At 45.8% G+C, this 21,206-nt stretch overlaps 1 non-coding gene across 1 annotated transcript; it reads left to right on the top strand.

The window, feature by feature from the left end:
• Nucleotides 1-11,527: 11,527 nt before the first annotated feature.
• On the top strand, nucleotides 11,528-11,718 carry LOC121002917. Its single transcript, XR_005779352.1, has one exon. It is a non-coding gene; the product is annotated as a U2 spliceosomal RNA (small nuclear RNA).
• Nucleotides 11,719-21,206: the final 9,488 nt, after the last annotated feature.

Genomic DNA, 21,206 nt, shown 5'->3' on the forward strand with positions numbered 1-21,206 from the left:
AAAAGAGGATGTATGAGTGCTGCCAGCATTGCTGCAGAGGTTAAAGCAGTGGGGGGTCAACCTGTCAGTGCTCAGACCATACGCCGCACACTGCATCAAATTGGTCTGCATGGTTGTCCTCCCAGAAGGAAGTCTTTTCTGAAGATAATGCACAAGAAAGCATGCAAACCATTTGCTGAAGACACGGTTACTGGAACCATGTCCTGTGGTCTGATAAGACCAAGATATGCTTATTTGGTTCAGATGGTGTCAGGCCTGTGTGGTGGCAACCAGGTAAGGAGTACAAAGACAAGTGTGTTGTACCTACAGTCAAGCATGGTGGTGGGAGTGGCATGATTTGGGGTTGCATGAGTGCTGCCGGCTGTGGAGAGCAACAGTTCATTGAGGGAACCATGAATGCCAACATGTACAGTGACATATTGAAGCAGTGCATGATCCCCCTCCCTTCAGAAACTGCGCTGCAGGGCAGTATTCCAACATGATAACGACCCCAAACACACCTCCAAGACGACCACTGCCTTGCTAAAGAAACTGAGGCTAAAGGTGCTGGAGTGGCCAAGCATGTTACCAGACCTAAACTCTATTGAGCATCTGTGGGCCATTCTCGAACGGAAGGTGGAGGAGCGTAAGGTCTCTAACATCCACCAGCTCTGTGATGTTTTAGCATTTAAAGTAAAATGTCTGAGCCTAGTATTACTATGCCACTGTTAGAGGATGCAAAGATAGAGAAGAAGTTGAAGAGCAAGGAAACCCGTCTGAGGTAGAAGAGTCTGATGCAGCATTAGTCTTGCCTCAAACAAATATACCCCAAGCAGATGAACTAAGACGTTCATCACGTGCCAGAAAACCAACCCCAAAGATGCCGGAAAATTTGGAGCAAGAAGCAGCACTGAAAAATGAAATGCAAGATATGGTCATCCTTTGGTCATCCAAGATATGGTCATCCAAGATATGGTCATCCTAGAGCTTTTAGAGAGAAATTTAATAACTGGCCTAAAATAGGTCCTAAAGAACACTTCAGACTTCCTGCAAGCATGCAGCAATGCCATCCCACATGTTCAAGGTCAAGAAGTACTGAACGACTATCTAGAAAACCACAGGATGCTAACCAAGCTACCTGAAGAAGTGGCTTCTAGATGGAATCGCTATGTGACTGAACAGTTAGATCTAGGCAAAAACTTCCCAAGTTTTAAAGAGTTCTCTAAGTTCGTCAATAGGGAAGCACGGATAGCATGTAATCCAGTAACATCATCTTACGTCTTAAAATCCTTAGAAGAAAGGCCTGCAAGAAATATAAGACGTGCAAGAGCAACTAGCTTTGCAACCAACACAGCAGCTAAAGGTCCAGATACCTAAGAGAGCAAGTTCAAAGTCACTACTGGGATCAGTAGAGAGACAGAACCGACAAATCTTCAGACTACCTTCAAGTGTATGTTCCATACACAAGTGCCAACAATTGAAGGAGAAGTCCCCAGATGAAAAGAAAAGGCTTGTACTTGATAACCAACTGTGTTTCGGTTGTCTAAGAAAAGGCCATGTTACTAAGGAGTGTAAGAAAAAGGCCAAATGCAGCATTTGCAAAAGACGCCATCCTACACCACTACATGAAGAACATCCAAAGAAAGATAAATCCTCAATACCTAAAGATACTGAGGAAGGAAAGAAAGTATTGGTATTCTCTTGCAGAGTGAGGGAAGGAGAAAGCAACAGCGCATCAATGGTTGTGTGAAATTACAAGTGGCTACAGAACCAGTGAAGCTCAAACTTACCACAATTACGGGGAGAGACACATTAGTGAACAGCTACCAAATTATTACCGGACAGAAATAAATCGCAAAAATTTTCGAACCCACAAGGAGCTTTAACTGTCACCAAAAATTAGGACCAAAATCTTTGCATAGAAAACATCAATAAACTTTATTAACAATGTAAAAATACATACATGATGCTAAAAAGGCAGCACAAAGGTGGAACGCAAAAGGAGAGGAATAGGACCCAAGGAGGGGCCGAGAGGTCAGCACACCAGGAATCAGGGAAAAGTTTATAAGATACTGGTGTCACGGCGGACGTACACTTAGTACAAAAGATAACACACCAACCAGGCTCTGGACGATAGACAGGGGAAGGGTCACCTCCTAGCTTATCCCTGACCTCTTTCCCTGCACTGCTCATCCCTCAGCAGACCTAGATGGTAGGTGTGCTAGTGTCCTCCAGCCTGGGCTAACAAAACCCTGAACTCCCTAAGATGGTGAAATGGGAGATAGGAGCAGTCTGCTCGCACAGAACCTGGATGGAATAGAAGACACAAACAACCGAACTAGAAATGACACTTCTCTCAGAGAGCAGGAACTGACAGCCAACCTTCCCTCCAAGCTTCCCAGACCAGAATGAACTGTATAATCCACTCAGGACACAGGGCAGTGTGCTATTTAAACTAAAGACCCCACCCAGTGCACCTGATTAGAGGCGGATCCAGCACGGCTCCAAAACAACATTAAACTCGTGCTGCTATCCTGGCTGACCTCCGCACATCATCAAAGTGGGGCATGACAGTACCCCCCCTTCTACGGGTGACCTTCGGACACCCCGGACCAACCTTATCCGGATGGGACCTATGAAAGGCCCTCACCAGTCGGCTGGCGTTGACATCAGACGCCGGAACCCACATCCTCTCCTCAGGACCGTATCCCCTCCAGTGCACCAGGTACTGGAGGGAGCCCCGAAGAACTCTCGAGTCGAAAATCCTGGAGATCTCGAACTCCAAGTTTCCCTCAACTAGAACAGGAGGAGGAGGCAATGGCGATGGTACCACCGGTTTAACATATTTTTTTAGCAAAGACCTGTGAAAGACATCATGGATCCTCCAAGTCTGCGGAAGATCCAGCCGAAACGCCACCGGATTGATCACCGCAGAAATCTTATACGGACCCACAAATCTTGGACCCAGTTTCCAAGATGGCACTCTCAACTTGATATTCTTAGTGGACAACCACACCAGATCACCCACACACAGGTCCGGACCAGTCACACGTCTCCTGTCAGCCATTCGTTTATACCTCTCACCCATCTTCTCCAAATTCCCTTGAATCCTCCTCCAGATAGAGGACAAGGCCGAAGAGAATCTCTCCTCCTCTGGCATCCCAGAGGAACCAGACCCAGAGAAGGTACCAAACTGGGGATGGAAACCGTATGCGCCAAAAAATGGCGACTTACCCGTGGACTCCTGCCTACGGTTATTCAACGCAAATTCTGCTAAGGACAAGAATAAGGACCAGTCCTCCTGATTCTCAGCCACAAAGCTCCTCAAGTAGGTCTCCAGGTTTTGATTGGTACGCTCCGTCTGACCATTCGACTGTGGATGAAAAGCCGACGAGAAAGAAAGTTGAATGCCAAGCCGAGAGCAGAACGCCCTCCAAAACCTGGAGACAAACTGCGTGCCCCTATCAGAGACCACATCCGAAGGAATACCGTGCAATTTCACAATATTATCAACAAAGATTTGCGCAAGAGTCTTAGCGTTAGGCAGACTCGTAAGTGGTATAAAGTGAGCCATTTTACTGAAACGGTCGACTACCACCAAAATCACTGTTCTCCCGGAGGAGCTCGGAAGGTCCGTAATAAAGTCCATGGACAAATGCGTCCAAGGACGAGATGGAATAGACAATGGAAGAAGTGAACCAGGCGGTCGAGTATGAGCAACTTTTGACCGAGCGCAGGTTTCACAAGCTGTCACGTAATTCTCAATACTCTTACATAACCCTGGCCACCAGAACCTCCGGGACACCAGATCACAGGTGGACTTACCACCAGGATGTCCCGCGAGAACAGTATCGTGATGTTCCTTGAACACCTTGTATCGTAGGCCCTCAGGAATAAACAACCTCCCTGGGTGACACGAACCAGGAGCCCCCTCCTGAGCTCCCAATACCTCCATCTCCAATTCAGGGTACAGAGCGGAGACCACCACCCCATCCGCCAAAATAGGCGCTGGATCTTCTGAATCACCTCCCCTAGGGAAGCTGCGAGACAAGGCATCTGCCTTGACGTTCTTGGCCCCTGGACGAAAGGTAACCACGAAATTGAACCTGGTAAAAAACAATGACCATCTGGCCTGTCTAGGGTTCAGACGCTTGGCAGATTGCATCTGTATACACCGTAACGGGGTGGGACGCCCCCTCTAACCAGTGACGCCATTCCTCAAAGGCCAACTTGATCGCCAACAACTCCCTATCTCCAACATCATAATTCCTCTCGGCGACCGAGAGCTTCCTGGAGAAGAATGCACATGGGACCCACTTGCCAGGAGAAGAACCCTGCGAAAGCACCGCCCCAACCCCCACCTCTGATGCATCAACCTCCACCACGAATGGCTGAGATACATCCGGCTGCACCAGAATAGGAGCAGACGCAAAACGCTCCTTAATAGCCGAAAAGGTCTGCAATGCCTCATCCGACCAGACAGAGACATCAGCGCCCTTCTTGGTCATATCAGTAAGGGGTTTGACTAGTGTGGAATAATTCGAAATAAATTTTCTATAATAATTCGTAAACCCCAAGAACCGCATCAAAGCTTTCTGATTGTCCGGTTGGTCCCACTACAGAACTGCCCGGACCTTTTCGGGGTCCATACGAAAACCGGAATCAGAAAGCATGTATCCTAAGAACGGAAGCTCTTGCACCGCAAACAAACATTTCTCCAGTTTAGCATATAACTTATTCTCCCGAAGGATCGTCAAAACCTGTCTCACATGATCCTGATGTGTCTTCAGATCAGGAGAATAAATTAAGATGTCATCTAGGTAAACTACTACGAACCTCCCTACCAAGTGATGAAAAATATCATTGACGAATCGCTGAAATATCGCTGGCACATTCGTCAACTCAAAAGGCATTACCAGGTTCTCAAAATGACCCTCGTGCGTATTGAAGGTCGTTTTCCACTCATCCCCCTCCTTGATCCTGATCAGATTGTATGCTCCTCTCAAATCCAATTTGGAGAACACCTTGGCTCCAACAATCTGATCAAAAAGATCAGAGATCAAAGGCAGGGGATATGGATCCCGGACTGTAATACGGTTCAACTCCCGGAAGTCCAAACACGGTCTCAGTGATCCATCTTTCTTCTTTACGAAGAACAAACCTACTTCCACTGGAGACTTAGATGGTCTGATATGACCCTTTGCCAAACTCTCGGCGACATATTTTCGCATGACCTCTCTCTCAGGTTGAGAGAGGTTGTAAAGCCGAGACTTAGGCAATTTAGCCCCCGGAATGAGATTCACTGGACAATCATAGTCTCGATGAGGGGGCAATTCCTGAGCCCCACCCTCCGAAAAGACATCCGAAAAATCTGAGAGATACTGAGGCAAGTCCGTAATGGACACTTCAGCGATAGATGTGACAAGACAATTATCCAAACAAAATTTGCTCCAACCAATGATTTGTTTGGCTTGCCAGTCTATAATTGGGTTATGTCTAGACAACCATGGCAACCCCAACACTATTGGAGCTGACAAATCCTTCATGACAAAACAAGAAATAATCTCAGCATGTGAATCACCCAACCTTAAATGAATAACATGAACAATGTGAGTAAGGCTCCTTTGAGAAAGAGGGGAAGAATCAATTGCAAAAACAGGAATCTCGTTCTCTAACGTGCAAGTACTTAGTCCCAAGCCCTGAAGAAAAAGAAAGTCAATTAAATTTACCCCAGCACCACAATCAAGGAAAACATCAACAAACACATTTTTAGACTCTAGCGCCACCATAGCTGAAAGGAGAAAACGGGAACTGCAGGGAGCTTGCATACTCGTCTGCTCCACCACACCATTCATACAACCAAGTGTGAGGGGAGTTTTTTTTTCTTTTTTCTTTTTCTCTTCTACCTGTGGTTTAACATAAGGACAAGAAAAAATAAAATGACCCTTCTTCCCACAATAGAAACATAGATTGTGCACTTTTCGAAAGTTTCTACTATCAGAATGGCCAGTAATCTGACCTAACTGCATGGGTTCCTCTCCTACCCCAGAGTAACAAGCAATATCACCCTGGGCAGCTGGTGAAACAAATCCGCACGCGGGAGGAATCCCCTGCACAGAGGGACCCTTACACCTCTCTCTGATACGTCTATCCAAACGTATAGCCAAAGACATCGCATTCTCCAAAGTATCTGGGTATTCATGAAAAGCCAGGGCATCTTTCAACCTTTCAGATAACCCCTGACAAAACTGACTATGTAACGCGGGGTCGTTCCACCTCGACTCAGTAGCCCACCTCCTAAACTCTGTGCAGTAAACCTCAGCAGTATGTTTACCCTGTAGTAAGTTACGTAATCTCGACTCCGCCATTGAAACTCGATCTGGGTTATCGTAAATCAATCCCAGGGCTTCAAGAAATTCCTCCACCGACCGGAGGGCCGGAGAACCGGGCGGCAGAGAAAAAGCCCAGGATTGCGCGTCACCTTTAAGCAAAGAATTGATGATACCCACCCTCTGATCTTCATTACCTGAAGAAAATGGGCACAATCTAAAGTACAACTTACATGACTCTTTGAAGCGAAAAAAATCATCAGTACCCCCTGCAAATTTCTCAGGAAGAGCGACTTTAGGCTCCCCAACAATTTGACCTGTACCTGCTGCCAGCACCATCTGACACTGTGTGACCGAACTACGCAGATCCGCAACCTCTAGGGACAAACCCTGCATGCGGTCAACCAGTGCATCAATTGACGCCATCACAAAAGCGCTGAGCAATGGCCGTCACAGTATGGTGGATTATAATGTCACGGCGGACGTACACTTAGTACAAAAGATAACACACCAACCAGGCTCTGGACGATAGACAGGGGAAGGGCCACCTCCTAGCTTATCCCTGACCTCTTTCCCTGCACTGCTCAGCCCACAGCAGACCTAGATGGTAGGTGTGCTAGTGTCCTCCAGCCTGGGCTAACAAAACCCTGAACTCCCTAAGATGGTGAAGTGGGAGATAGGAGCAGTCTGCTCGCACAGAACCTGGATGGAATAGAAGACAAACAACCGAACTAGAAATGACACTTATCTCAGAGAGCAGGAACTGACAGCCAACCTTCCCTCCAAGCTTCCCAGACCAGAATGAACTGTATAATCCACTCAGGACACTGGGCAGTGTGCTATTTAAACTAAAGACCCCACCCAGTGCACCTGATGAGAGGCGGATCCAGCACGGCTCCAAAACAACATTAAACTCGTGCTGCTATCCTGGCTGACCTCCGCTCATCATCAAAGTGGGGCATGACAACTGGTCACCAAGATACCTCATAACAATAAGCCCCAGACAAAAAGAAATGGAGGCAAATGTGAGGATAAAAAACTTGGTTATTAAAGAAAGAATTAATAAGCATACCCTGAGTGGTGTGTCAATCTCTCAGCCACCTCCTGACCCAACGTCATTTCGCCAGTGATCTAGCTTCTTCCGGAAAAGAAGCCAGATCACTGGCGAAACGACGTTGGGTCAGGAGGTGGCTGAGAGATTAACACACCACTCAGGGTATGCTTATTAATTCTTTCTTTAATCACCAATTTTTTTTTATTTTATTTTTTTATCCTCACATTTGCCTCCATTCCTTTTTGTCTGGGGCTTATTGTTCTGAGGTATCTTGGTGACCAGTATCTTATAAACTTTTCCCTGATTCCTGGTGTGCTGACCTCTCGGCCCCTCCTTGGGTCCTATTCCTCTCCTTTTGCGTTCCACCTTTGTGCTGCCTTTTTACCATCATGTATCTATTTTTACATTGTTAATAAAGTTTATTGATGTTTACTATGTGAAGATTTTGGTCCTAATTTTTGGTGACACATTAGTGAACAGTTAAAGGGTCAAAGGACTGAGAATTAGAGGACTTCATTTAAACTTCACATTAGATCTACATCGAGATCGCATACCTACCTGTGAAACAGCCAATGAATGGGAGCACCTATCTGTCATATCTCATGAAATGTCCCCAGACTCCCCACTAAAGGAGTTTGGTGTTGGACTGTTGATAGGCTATGATTGTCCTGAAGCCTTAGTACCACGAAAGGTAATCACAGGAGGAAAGGGTGAACCATACGCTGTTCAAACTGATCTATGATGGGGTGTTGGAGGAAAACAGCAGACCGCAAACTCAAGACAGGTAACAGAATTGTGTCATCGAATATCTGTCCAAGAGTTACAAACTGTAACTCCAGCAAAAGTAATCAAGATTCTTGAATCCGACTTTACAGACATACAGTAAGTTCATACATAAGAAAAGAGTGTATCCCAAAAAGACAAAGTTCGTACACACTCTAGAAGAAAGTATTCAGCAGAATCAACAAGATCATCTTGAAATGCCCTTACCCTTTAGAGAGCGACCTCGTTTGCCAAATAACAAAAATATTGCCCTAGCAAGATTGAAATGTTTGAAGAAAAGAATGGGAAGAGATCCCAAACTCTAGAATGATTATTTGAAATTCATGGAAGGCATCCTCGAAGAAGGACATGCAGAGAAAGTTAATAACCAACCTAAAGAAGGAGAAGTGTAGTACATCCCACATCAAAGTGTTTACCACTCAAAGAAACCAGATAAGATTAGAGTAGTATTTGATTGCTCAGCAAAGTACAATGGCGTTGCATTGAATGATCATCTACTAAAAGGACCAGATCTTACAAACATTTGTATTGTGCAGCAGTTGTGTGCGGTTCTGCTGCGTTACTGCAGCTCCACAGAGTGCCAAACGCTATTGGAACAAATAATTTCTACTGGTGTGATATACCAGTTGCCCCGCAAAAAAACTGATTGAAGCAGGGGTGTTATATACCAATTATATACTTTCTATATAATTTCTATATAGTGCATTTGGGTAGTGCAGCATTGGTTTGCGGTTTTGCTGCGTTACCTCAGCTACAGATAGCGACAAACGACATTGGAACAAATAATTTCTACTGGTATGAAATACTAGTTGCCCCCTAAAAAAACTGATTGAAGCAGGGGTGTCATATACCAATAATATACTTTCTATATAGTGCATTTGGGTAGTCCAGCATTTGATTGCGGTTTTGCTGCGTTACCTCAGATACAGATAGTGACAAACGACATTGGAACAAATAATTTCTACTGGTGTGATATACCAGTTGCCCCCCAAAAAAACTGATTGAAGCAGGGGTGTGTTATACCAATTATATACTTTCTTTATAGTGCATTTGGGTAGTGCAGCATTTGTTTGCGGTTTTGCTGCTGTAAAATTGATATCCAATCTACCTCCAGTCACATACTTACTTGTTCTTTTCTGTATGGTGAATGCCTAATAGTTGGGGCCTCGGAGGAATTCAACACCAGTGACGACCACGTGTTATCGAATTTCAACTTTATTATCATTAGGTTTTTTTTTCAAGAAGGGGGATTTCGTTAGCCATGTTAACATATGTATTTAACCTGTATTTGTACTAGCCTGCAGTAAAATTGATATCCATTGACCGTGTAATATACCTCCGGCCACATAATCACTTGATATTTTCTGTCCGGTGAATGCCTAATGTTTGGGGCCTGTAGTCCAGTGGCCTACAGTAAAAATTTTATCCATTGACCACATAATGTACCTCAAACCACATAATCAGAATTTCTTTTATGTCAGGTGAATGCCTAATTTTTAAGGCCTGTACTCCTGTGGCCTAAAAAATAATATTTTCTAGGCTCCAACAGGGCACATTTCAGAGAATTTCTCTTTAAGACGTATAAAAATGTCCCCTGATTAACCCCTTAAGGACTTAGGGCGTACCGGTACGCCCTGTTTCCAGATTCCTGAAGGACTCAGGGCGTACCGGTACGTCCTAAGTTTAAATCGCAATTGCGGCTCAGCGGGGGTTAATCGCAACAGGATGTCCGCTGAAATCATTCAGCGGGCATCCTGTCACAACGCCGAGGGGGGTCCCGTGTCCCCCCCGTGTCGACGATCGCCGCAAACCGCATGTCAATTCAGACCTGCAGTTTGCGACTTTTACCTTATCCGGCGGTTGCGGTCGGCGGTGCCATCGGGTCCCCATGCGGCTGTAGGGGAAACCTGATGGCATGGAAGGCAGCGCGATGTCTAAGGAAGGCATCGCGCTGCCTTCCGGTGAAGAGCCTGTGAGATCCAGCCCCCTGGATCTCACAGGCCGGAAGCTGTGTGAGTAATACGCACAGTATTACTCATACAGCCAATGCATTCCAATACAGAAGTATTGGAATGCATTGTAAAAGGGATTAGATCCCCAAAAGTGGGACGAAAAATAAAGTAAAAAAAAGTTGAAAAAATAAGGTTTTCCCCCCCAAAAAATTAAAAGTTTCAAGTAAAAATAAACAAAAACATAATTTTCCCCAAATAAAGTTTTAAAAAATTGGTAGAAAATAGGGGGGGGGGGAGTATATATATTAGGTATCGCCACATCCGTATCGACCGGCTCTATAAACATATCACATGACCTAACCCCTCAGATGAACACCGTAAAAAATAAAAACTAAGCTAAATAAACCATTTTTTTGTCACCTTACATCACAAAAAGTACAACAGCAAGCGATCAAAAAGGCGTTTGCCAACCAAAATAGTACCAATTTAACCGTCACCTCATCCTGCAAAAAATGAGCCCCTACCTGAGACAATCGCCCAAAAAATAAAAAAAACTATGGCTCAAAATATGGAGACACTAAAACATCATTTTTTTTGTTTCAAAAATGATATTATTGTGTAAAACCTACATAAATAAAAAAAGTATACATATTAGGTATCGCCGCATCCGTATCGACCGGCTCTATGAAAATATCACATGACCTAACCCCTCAGATAAACACCGTAAAAAATAAAAAATAAAAACTGTGCTAAATAAACAATTTTTTGTCACCTTACATCACAAAAAGTGTAATAGCAAGCGATCAAAAAGTCATATGCACCCCAAAATAGTGCCAATAAAACCGTCATCTCATCCCGCAAAAATCATACCCTACCCAAAGTAATCGCCCAAAAACTGAAAAAATGATGGCTCTCAGACTATGGAAACACTAAAACATATTTTTTTTTGCTTCAAAAATGAAATCATTGTGTAAAACTTACATGAATAAAAAAAAGTATACATATTAGGTATCGCCGGATCCGTGACAACCTGGTCTATAAAAATATCACATGATCTAACCTGTCAGATGAATGTTGTAAATAACAAAAAATAAAAACGGTGCCAAAACAGCTATTTCTTGTTACCTTGCCTCACAAAAAGTGTAATATATAGCAACCAAAAATCATATGCACCCTAAACTAGTACCAACAAAACTGCCACCCTATCCCATAGTTTCTAAAATGGGGTCACTCCAGCAAAATCTGCCTTCCAAAAACCGTATGGCATTCCTTTCCTTCTGCGCCCTGCCGTGTGCCCGTACAGCGGTTTACGACCACATATGGGATGTTTCTGTAAACTACAGAATCAGGGCCATAAATATTGAGTTTTGTTTGGCTGCTAACCCTTCCTTTGTTACTGGGAAAAATAGATTAAAATGGAAAATTTGCCCATCGCTTCTCGGCCTTTTGGCTAAGATCAAGTGTAGTATCTGTTCTTATCAGTTTAATATCTGATACGTCCCCTATCTGGGGACCATATATTAAATGGATTTTTCGAACAGGGAGATGGAAAAAGAGCTTGCTCTGTCCACTCCACGCATTGACCTGGTATTGCAGTACCTCCAGGACCGGTGCACAAAAAAAAAAAAAAAAAAATGGAAAATTTGCCCAAAAATTTAAATTCTGAAATCTCATCTCCATTTGCAAATAACTCTTGTGGAACACCTAAAGGGTTAACAACGTTTGTAAAATCAGTTTTGAATACATTGAGGGGTGTAGTTTCTTAGATGGGGTCACTTTTATGGAGTTTCTACTCTAGGGGTGCATCAGGGGGGCTTCAAATGGGACATGGTGTCAAAAAAAACAGTCCAGCAAAACTTGCCTTCCAAAAACCGTATGGCATTCCTTTCCTTCTACTCATTGCCGTGTGCCCGTACAGCGGTTTATGACCACATATGGGGTGGTTCTGTAAACTACAGAATCAGGGCCATAAATAATGAGTTTTCTTTGGCTGTTAACCCTTGCTTTGTAACTGGAAAAAAAATATTAAAATGGAAAATCTGCCAAAAAAGTGACATTTTGAAATTGTATCTCTATTTTACATTAATTCTTGTGGAACACCTAAAGGGTTAACAATGTTTGTAAAAGCAGTTTTGAATACCTTGAGGGGTGTAGATGGTCATTTTTGGGTGGTTTCTATTATGTAAGCCTTGCAAAGTGACTTCAGACCTGAACTGGTCCCTAAAAATTGGGTTTTTGAAAATTTCAGAAAAATTTCAAGATTTGCTTCTAAACTTCTAAGCCTTGTAACATCCCCAAAAAATTAAATATCATTCCCAAAATGATCCAAACATGAAGTGGACATATGGGGAATGTAAAGTAATAACTATTTTTGGAGGTATTACTATGTATTATAGAAGTAGAGAAATTGAAACTTGGAAATTTGCAATTTTTTACAAATTTTTGGTAAATTTGGTATTTTTTTATAAATAAAAAAGAATTTTTTTGACTTCATTTTACCAGTGGCATGAAGTACAATATGTGACGGAAAAACTATCTCAGAATAGCCTGGATAAGTCAAAGCGTTTTAAAGTTATCAGCACTTAAAGTGACAGTGGTCAGATTTGCAAAAAATGGCCAAGTCCTTAAGGTGAAATAGGGCTGAGTCCTTAAGGAGTTAAGGACCAATTCAGTTCTGAAGTCACTTTGAGGAGCTTACATAATAGAAAGCACTAATTGATTTTACCCCATTTTAGAAACCACACCCCTCAAACTATTCAAAACTGATTTTAGAAGTGTTGTTATCCCTTTAAGTTTTCCACAGGAATGAAAGTAAAATGAAATTGAAATTTCCACATTTCACTTTTTTTTGCAGATTTTCCATTAATATGGATTAACATGTATTCCTGTAACACAGCAAGCAGTTTACATAAATACCCCACACATGGTCATAAACTGCTGTATGAGCACACAGCAGCGCTCAGAAGGCCAGGAGTGCCATATGGTTTTTGGAGGGTAGATTTTGTTTTGGGCACCATGTTCTATTTGAAGAGACCCTGAGGTACTGCCTGCCCTGTGAGAGATCTGAGAAGATCGGATAGACTTTCAGCACGTGAGTCTATCTGACAGGTCTTTCTGTGTTTCCCTTCTGTTTGTTGTTGTGGGCAGGATCTCACCTCTCCTGCACAGGTTCTGCTCATTAGCTGTTTAAGAGGTTCAATTTAAGTCCGCCTCTTACTGCTGACTTTGCGGTTGATATTTTCCTTCTGGAGTTCTATACTGGTTGTTTGTGGATCCTCTACTTCCCGCTCGTCTCAAGCTAAGCCCTCTTGTTTTCTCCTTTGTGCGTGTGTTGCTTCTTCACGGTGGAAGGTACCGCCAGCCTCATAACCCGCTCCCTAAGTTAGGGTTTGCTACAGTGTCAGCAGGGCTTAGGTTCCAGCGTATGAGTTCGTTCACCATCAGGACTTGCTCATACTGTCAGCAGTCAGGGAGAGACTCAGGGTGTTAGGGGTGCTAGCTCACCTGCGTGGGAGGGCACCGGGCAGTGTACCGGGTGGAGTCCAGTAGCTGGAGACCGCAAGGAGAGAGGCGGGGTGGAGGTGTCCGGGTCGACAGCAGAGAGGTAGACAGTAGTAGAGGATCAAGCAGGAGAGTAGTCGGGGGACGATTCCGAGGTTGGCAGCAGTCCGAGGAACAGCGGTATATACAGCAGGATCAAGTTCAGAAGAACAATAACCAGCGGGGGTCAGGTGCAAGAGGCTGGGCTTATAAAGAGGAAGTAGCAGGTGCAAGGAATCACAGAGATTAACAAGGCAAGGCTGGAACAAGGTAGATCAAAGAGTTCAGTAGAAGGAAAAGTCCAGAAGGGTTGGTAGTATAGTGGAAAGAGCTACCGCCTGGGACATGGCCGGTCACGGGTTCGAATCCTGACAGTACTCCCCGACCTCTGGACACCGCAGATGATGGTTTACTGGGATGTCTCTGGTGGAAAGCTTTTACCAGTCTGGGGGCATGGTAGATACTGCAGCCTTCCACGGTGGAGTCTGGAGTCAAGGATCTTGGCCACAGTGTATTCCTCCTGGTTTTGTACTCTTACCGGAGGAGGAGGAGGGGGGTGGTGGTGGCCTGGGAAGGTGTTCTCAACATGTGGTTTCAGGAGAGAGCAGTGGAAAACCGGGTGCACTCGGATGGAGTCGGGAAGGTCGAGTTGGAAGGCGACTTCGTTGATTCGAGCCGTGATCCGGAAAGGATCCATGTATTTTTGGCCCAACTTCCGGGAGGGAACCTTTGGGTTTAGGTTTCTGGTGGAGAGCCACACCTTGTCTCCTACCTGGAATTCCGGCGCGGGTTTGCGGCGTTTATCCGCTGCCTGCTTGAAGCGGCTCTGGGCTCGATGTAGATTGTCCCGAATATTTTCCTGTGCCTGTTGTAGACTTGCAAGACGTTCGGCCACGGCTGGGACTGTGGTGGAAATGGGCAAGTGAGGGATGAAGGTTGAGTGTAGGCCGGTGTTAGCTTAGAACAGGCTGTATTGAGTAGAACTGTGCTCCGCATTGTTATAGGCGAACCCGGCCGTAGAGAGGTGGTCCAGCCAGTCGTCCTGCAGATGGGTGACGAAACAGCGCAAATACTGCTCGAGGATTTGATTCGTTCTCTCGGTCTGCCCATTTGATTGGGGGTGGAACGCAGAAGACAGGTTCACCTTGATCCCAAGGGCTTGACAGAAGTTTCTCCAGAACCTGGAAGTGAACTGTACTCCCCGATCCGAAACCACATCGTCCGGGGCCCCATGTAGCCTAAAAACCTCTCGGAGTATGAGATCGGCCGTCTGTTTGGCGATGGGTAGGCCCTTGCAGGGGATGAAGTGGGCCATTTTGGTGAGACGGTCGACGACGACTAGGACGGTGTTCATGACCTTAGAGGGAGAAAGGTCCACAATAAAGTCCATGGAGATTGAACCCCAGGGGCGGGAGGGAACCGGGAGCGGACATAGCAATCCCACGGGGGAGGAGCAGGGGGTCTTGTTGTGGGCGCACGTCGTGCACGAGGAGACAAACCTCTCGGTATCTTTTCTGTAAGTTGGCCACCAGAAGAAACGGGAGAGGAGCTCCTGGGTCCTTCTGATACCCAGATGGCCGGCCGGTTTAGAATCGTGGTTGAGTTAAAGTACGTCAAGTCGTGCAGATTCTGGTACGTACAACTGCTGATCCCGGTACAACCAGTAGCCACCCTTGAGAGTAAGGTTTACATCTCCAGGTGGGTAGGTTAGGAGATCGTTCTCATACCCTTCCTTGAGGGAACCCAGGAGTTCCCTTGAGTAGGTGGCTCCTAGGATGCTTCTGTCGGGAAGGATACCGGCCGGAGCCTCATTGATCTGAGAGGGTTCAGAGAACATCCTCGAGAGAGCATCCGCTTTGCCGTTCTTCGACCCAGGGCGATAGGAGATAACAAAATTGAATCTGGAGAAAAACAGACTCCACCTGGCCTGTCTGGTGGTGAGTCTCTTGGTGCTGCGGATAAACTCTAGATTCCGGTGGTCGGTGTATACAGAGATGGGATGGTGGGCCCCTTCCAGCAAGTGTCTCCACTCGGTGAAAGCGTCCTTGATTGCCAGCAGTTCCTTATTTCCGATGTCGTAATTCCGTTCAGCGGGGGACATATGGAGGGAGAAGAAAGCGCAAGGGTGTAGGAGCATCTTTTCTCCTGAACGTTGAGACAGAATTGCGCCCACCGCAGCGTCGGAGGCGTCCACCTCGACCGTAAATGGTTATTCAGGGTTTGGGTGGGCGAGGATCGGGGCAGAGGTGAAGAGGGACTTCAGTTTAGCAAAGGCCTCCTGTGCCTCCGGAGTCCACACGAAGGGGACAGTCTTTTTTGTTAGTTGAGTGATTGGGGCGATGATTTTCGAAAAGTTCCTGATGAACTTCCGATAAAAGTTTGCGAAACCTACAAACCTCTGGACCTCTTTTTCGTTCTTCGGGGCGGGCCACTCAGTCACGGCCTGGATCTTCCGGGATCCATACTTAAGCCCTCCGGGGAAATAATATAGCCGAGGAATTGGGTGGAAGTCTGTTTAAAATTCACACTTCTCCAATTTAATATAGAGAAACTGTTCACAGAGTTTCTGTAGCACCCTGTGGACATGCCCACGATGTTGTTCAAGGTCTTCTGAGAATATCAAAATATCGATCAGATATGCTACCACAAATTGGTCAAGCATGTCCCTGAGGACATCGTTGATAAAATGTTGGAAGGTAGCAGGGGCATTGCAGAGGCCGCAAAGCATGACCAGATACTCGAAGTGACCGCAGCGGGTTCGGAAGGCGGTTTTCCACTTGTCCCCTGGGCGAATTCGGACCAGGTTGTAGGCTTTTCGGAGATCGAGCTTAGTGAAGACTTTTGCCGCCCGAAGTCTCTCGAGGAGTTCAGAAATCAGGGGGAGAGGGTACCGGTTCTTCACAGTAACGTTGTTGAGCTTTCGATAATCTATGCAAGGGCGTAGAGAAGAGTCTTTTTTCTCCACGAAGAAGAAGGGGGCCCCTGCAGGAGATGTGGAGGGTCGGATAAAATCCTTTTTTAGATTTTCGTCTAAGTACTTCTTCAGGGCCTTGAGTTCCGGCTCGGAGAGGGAGTATATACTGCCGAAGGGTATTTCGGCTCCAGGTAGCAGCTCAATCGGGCAGACATAAGGCCAATGCGGGGGCAGTTTGTCTGCATTTCTCTTGTCACAGACATCCTGGAACTCCCGATATTGAGGGGGTAAAAGTTCCTTGGTGGATAGTCCAAATATGGTAGGTTTTTCGGGCGGAGGAGGGACGGATTCACGTAAACAGTTCTGAGAACAAAAGTCAGAGCGGAACCATATGCAGCGGGCGTCCCAGTCCACCGAGGGGTTGTGGGTGGCCAACAAAGGGATGCCTAGGATCACCGGAAACTTAGGGGAGGCGATCAGGGAGAAGTGAATGGTCTCCTGATGATCGGGTTTGACGAGGAGTTGAAGGTCGGCGGTCTGGTGCGTAACCGGCCCAGAAGAGAGCGGGGTCCCATTGACGGTTTCCAGATCGATGGGGTCTGCCCTGGTTACCAGTGGTATGTTGTTCTCATGGGCGAAGGTCAAGTCCATGAAATTTCCGCCGGCCCCCCGAGTCCAGCATTGCAGAGCAGGGAAGCTGTCGTTCCCTAATGGTGATAAGGATGGATACAATGAAGTGGGACCCGGTACCTGTAGTGTCCATGGTTTCAGAGGCCAAGGGTGAGATTGTGGCCTGTTGTAATTCCCGTAATTTAGTGACAGCGATGGTCGGCGAGTCTTATTGGGGCTCCTAATAGCGAAGTGCCCTGGCTCGCCACAGTAAAGGCAGAGGCCTGCGGCTAGTCGTCTCTCCTTTTCAGCAGCCGATAAAGTCTTGCGCAGTGTGTCGACCTGCATCGGCTCGGTGGAGGGTTGGTGAGCCGGCTGAGTCGCTGGAGTGAAGGGGTACGCGGGCCTGTTATCTAAGGACCAGAGTCTTTCTCTCCTTCTTTCCGCGAGTCTCCGGTCAATACGGATGCACAGTTGGACGAAATCATCCAGATCGTCTGGGGAGTCTACCCTGGCGAGCTCATCCTTTATAAGTTCGGAGAGTCCGTGGCGAAATTGACTTTTCTGGGCAGCTGGGTTCCAGGTGGTGTCCGTGAGGTATACTCAGCTATAGAGCGTCTTCCCTGCCGTAGACTGTGCAGCCTAGCCTCGGCAGTCTCGCAGCGGTTAGGGTCGTCAAAGACTTGGCTCATGGCTGCGGTGAAGTTGTCTAGGTTATTCAGGACTAGGTTACTAAGGACTTAGTAACATAACATAACATAACATTCAATAAGGGACTGTGGGATTCCACATATGGGGATGCCCATGCCAGGGCCTCGTCAGTTAGAAGGTTGATGATGAACAGGATCTTCTTTATGTCCGAGGAAAAGGATCCCGGCTGCATCTGAAAGTAGATACGGCACTGGTTGAGGAACACCCGAAATTGGCGCCGATCGCCGTTAAACTTTGACGGGAGAGGCATGCTGGTGTCTGTGACCGCGCCGCGTACGTCCAGTAGTTGACGCTGCAAGTCGATAATTTCCCTCTGTTGGCTCTGGATTGCGCCTTGAAGTTGAGCCATTTCCTTTTGGGCAGTGGCGCCAAACTCCTGAAGTTCGGAGATTTGTTTGCGCAGGGTGGCCATCGCAGACTCCATTTTAATGGCTGGTTATTCTGTTAGGGGTGCTAGCTCACCTGCGTGGGAGGGCACCGGGCAGTGTACTGGGTGGAGTCCAGTAGCGGGAGACCGCAAGGAGAGAGGTGGGGTGGAGGTGTCCGGGTCGACAGCAGAGAGGTAGACGCTAGTAGAGGATCAAGCAAGAGAGTAGTCGGGGACGATTCCGAGGTTGGCAGCAGTCGAGTTGGTAGTAGTAGCAACAGAGGAACAGCGGTAGATACAGCAGGATCAAGTTCAGAAGAACAATAACCAGCGGGGGTCAGGTGCAAGAGGCTGGGCTTATAAAGAGGAAGTAGCAGGTGCAAGGAATCAGAGATTAACAAGGCAAGGCTGGAACAAGGTAGATCAAAGAGTTCAGTAGAAGGAAAAGTCCAGAAGGGTTGGTAGTCTAGTGGCTAGTGCTACCGCCTGGGACATGGCTGGTCACGGGATTGAATCCCTTATCCCCACTTGCCATGACAGGTACCCCTACAGTGAAAACCCCCAAAAAGTTACCACATTTTGGAAACTACACCACGCAAGGAATTTTTAAAGAAGTGTAGAAAGCACTTTGAGCCAAGAGGTGTTTCATAGAATTTATAACAGTTGGCTATAAAAAATGAATAAGTACACAACAGAAAATGGTGCTTTAGTCCGCACTTTCTTTTTTTACAAGGGATAACAGGAGAATATCACCCCACAATTTGATATCCATTTTCTCTTGAGTACAGGAGTACTCAAGACCTCATTTGTGGTCGTAAGCTGCTCTTTGGGGATACACCAGGGGTCAGAAGGGAAGGAGCAGCATGTGGATTTTCTAATCGAATTTGCTGAAATGGTTTTTAAGAGCTATAACTTTTTAATTTTTTTGTTGACTTTGGTGTGTGAGGGCTTTTTTTTTGCAGTATTTTTGTAGTTTTTTTGCACTATTTTGTGGTACATGGCTTTCTGATTGCTTTTTATCTCATTTTTTGTGGTGGGCAAAAATTTTAATTCTGTCAGTGTTTTTTATTTTTATGAGGTTTACCATGTAGGATATATGAGGTGGTCCTACTGCTCTTCCTGCCGCCGGCTGTGCTGTGAACCGACGCGCACAGCGTGAGGTGACAGAGCACCCTCACACTGGGCACAGCCACAGCAAAGCCTACAGCTGAGGACCAGGAAGCGGTGAGTACAGAGCCTTCACTGCTTCCCAGTTCTCTAGTACTAATGAGCGCATACATAATGGAGGTGCTCATTAGTATTCACCCTATAAGACGCTGGGGCATTTTCCCCCCCTTTGGGGGAAAAAATAAGGTATATAGTTTTTTTTTCATGTTTTACTACTTGCATAATAAAATCCCTTTTTATAAAAAATTTGTTATATTTTGCATCGCCATATACCAACATTCATAAAATTAAAATTTTTCTGTCAATGTAGATGTCCGAGGGTTTGCCTTTTGCAGAACAACTTGGGACGGTGATCATATGGAATATGTTAAGTCTAAAACGTAACTTTTAATACACATAAATAATATAGGTATCCCTGAAAATATTGTTGTGGAAAAATTATTGTTCGCCGTATGGTCGCCATCTATCCTATGGAGATGCGCAGATTCGTTCGTATTCGCATCTGCGCAGAGACTTTCGCACGATGATCTGGTCGTCCCGACCTGTAGCTGATTTGTGCCTGGCCTGGTATTACTGCAGGATACCAGTGTCATGGCGCCGGCTGAGGAGGGAGGGATGGGGACCGTCGAGCGGGGGTTTCTTAATCCACGAGGATAAGTGCGGCAATGGAAAGGGCGCGAATATGTGTGTGCACACGCGAACATAAGTTTGCGCGATCATTCACATCTTTGCCAGCCAATCACTTCATACCATAACCTGTCTCCTCATTGGTCATGATTGTAAGACCGCCTTCCAGCCAATCACTTCATACCATAACCTGTCTCCTCATTGGTCATGATTGTAAGACCACCTCCCATCTTCCGGTAAAAATAAACCACGCCTAGCCGCTGGGAGGCGGGCACATTATTGGAACCTACTTGAGAACGTCTCTGTGATGTTATTTTGGAGGAATTGCGCACACATCGATGCACACTACACCAGGGATTTCCCGATTGTACTTCTGGCGGTCGTTTTCGGTTGTGAGAACGAGACAAAGGAGCACACGGCGACATCAGTTGGCGAGCAGAGTTAGAAAGCTAATTTTTTTCCCCGTTATCAGCAGAGCTTAAAGGAGACACAGCTTAATTTTCAAAAAGCAAAAAACGCTGGCATAAGGTAAGAAAATCCTTTTCCTCACTCTCATTTTTGAGAAAGTTTTGCTCTTTGTGAATTTAAATCTGTGTACTCCAATCTGCTGATATCGGGAAAGAAATCTACTTAAAAGAACCTTTTAGTGTATGTGGTTGATGTTTTTCCAATAATAGCTGCCCAGATACTTGTTGCATGTTTGCATAACTGCTGTGGGGGGTTTCTCAACTGTAAAGGGCGGGTCAGTGCTCTTCTGGGACAAAGGATCTATGGTGGGAGATCCAACAGAGGGCATTGTGTGTAAGGTCGGCTGTTTATAGTTTAACACCACAGCAGGCAGATATTGCCATCAGTATCTAAACAGGGGGTTTGTTGAGGTAAGTGCTTTTCCATTGTGTGGTTTTTGGTGGATCTGAGTTGATTGTACAGAGATTGTATGGTGAGATTGTGATGTGTTTGCTGAGCAGTACAGAGTATTGTGTTTTTGTTGTAACTTTTTAACTTTTATCTTAATGTGAGTTTGTCGGCCATTTTATTTTCCATTGTGTGTGTGAAAGCCGTGTGTGCTTGTCGGCCATTTTATTTTCCATTGTGTGTGTGAAAGCCATGTGTGCTTGTCGGCCATTTTTTTCCCACTGTGTGTGTGTGTGAAGACTGTGGGTTTGGCAGACAT

Source organism: Bufo bufo, chromosome 5 (genome assembly GCF_905171765.1).
Source record: "Bufo bufo chromosome 5, aBufBuf1.1, whole genome shotgun sequence".
Classification (NCBI taxonomy): Eukaryota; Metazoa; Chordata; class Amphibia; order Anura; family Bufonidae; genus Bufo; species Bufo bufo.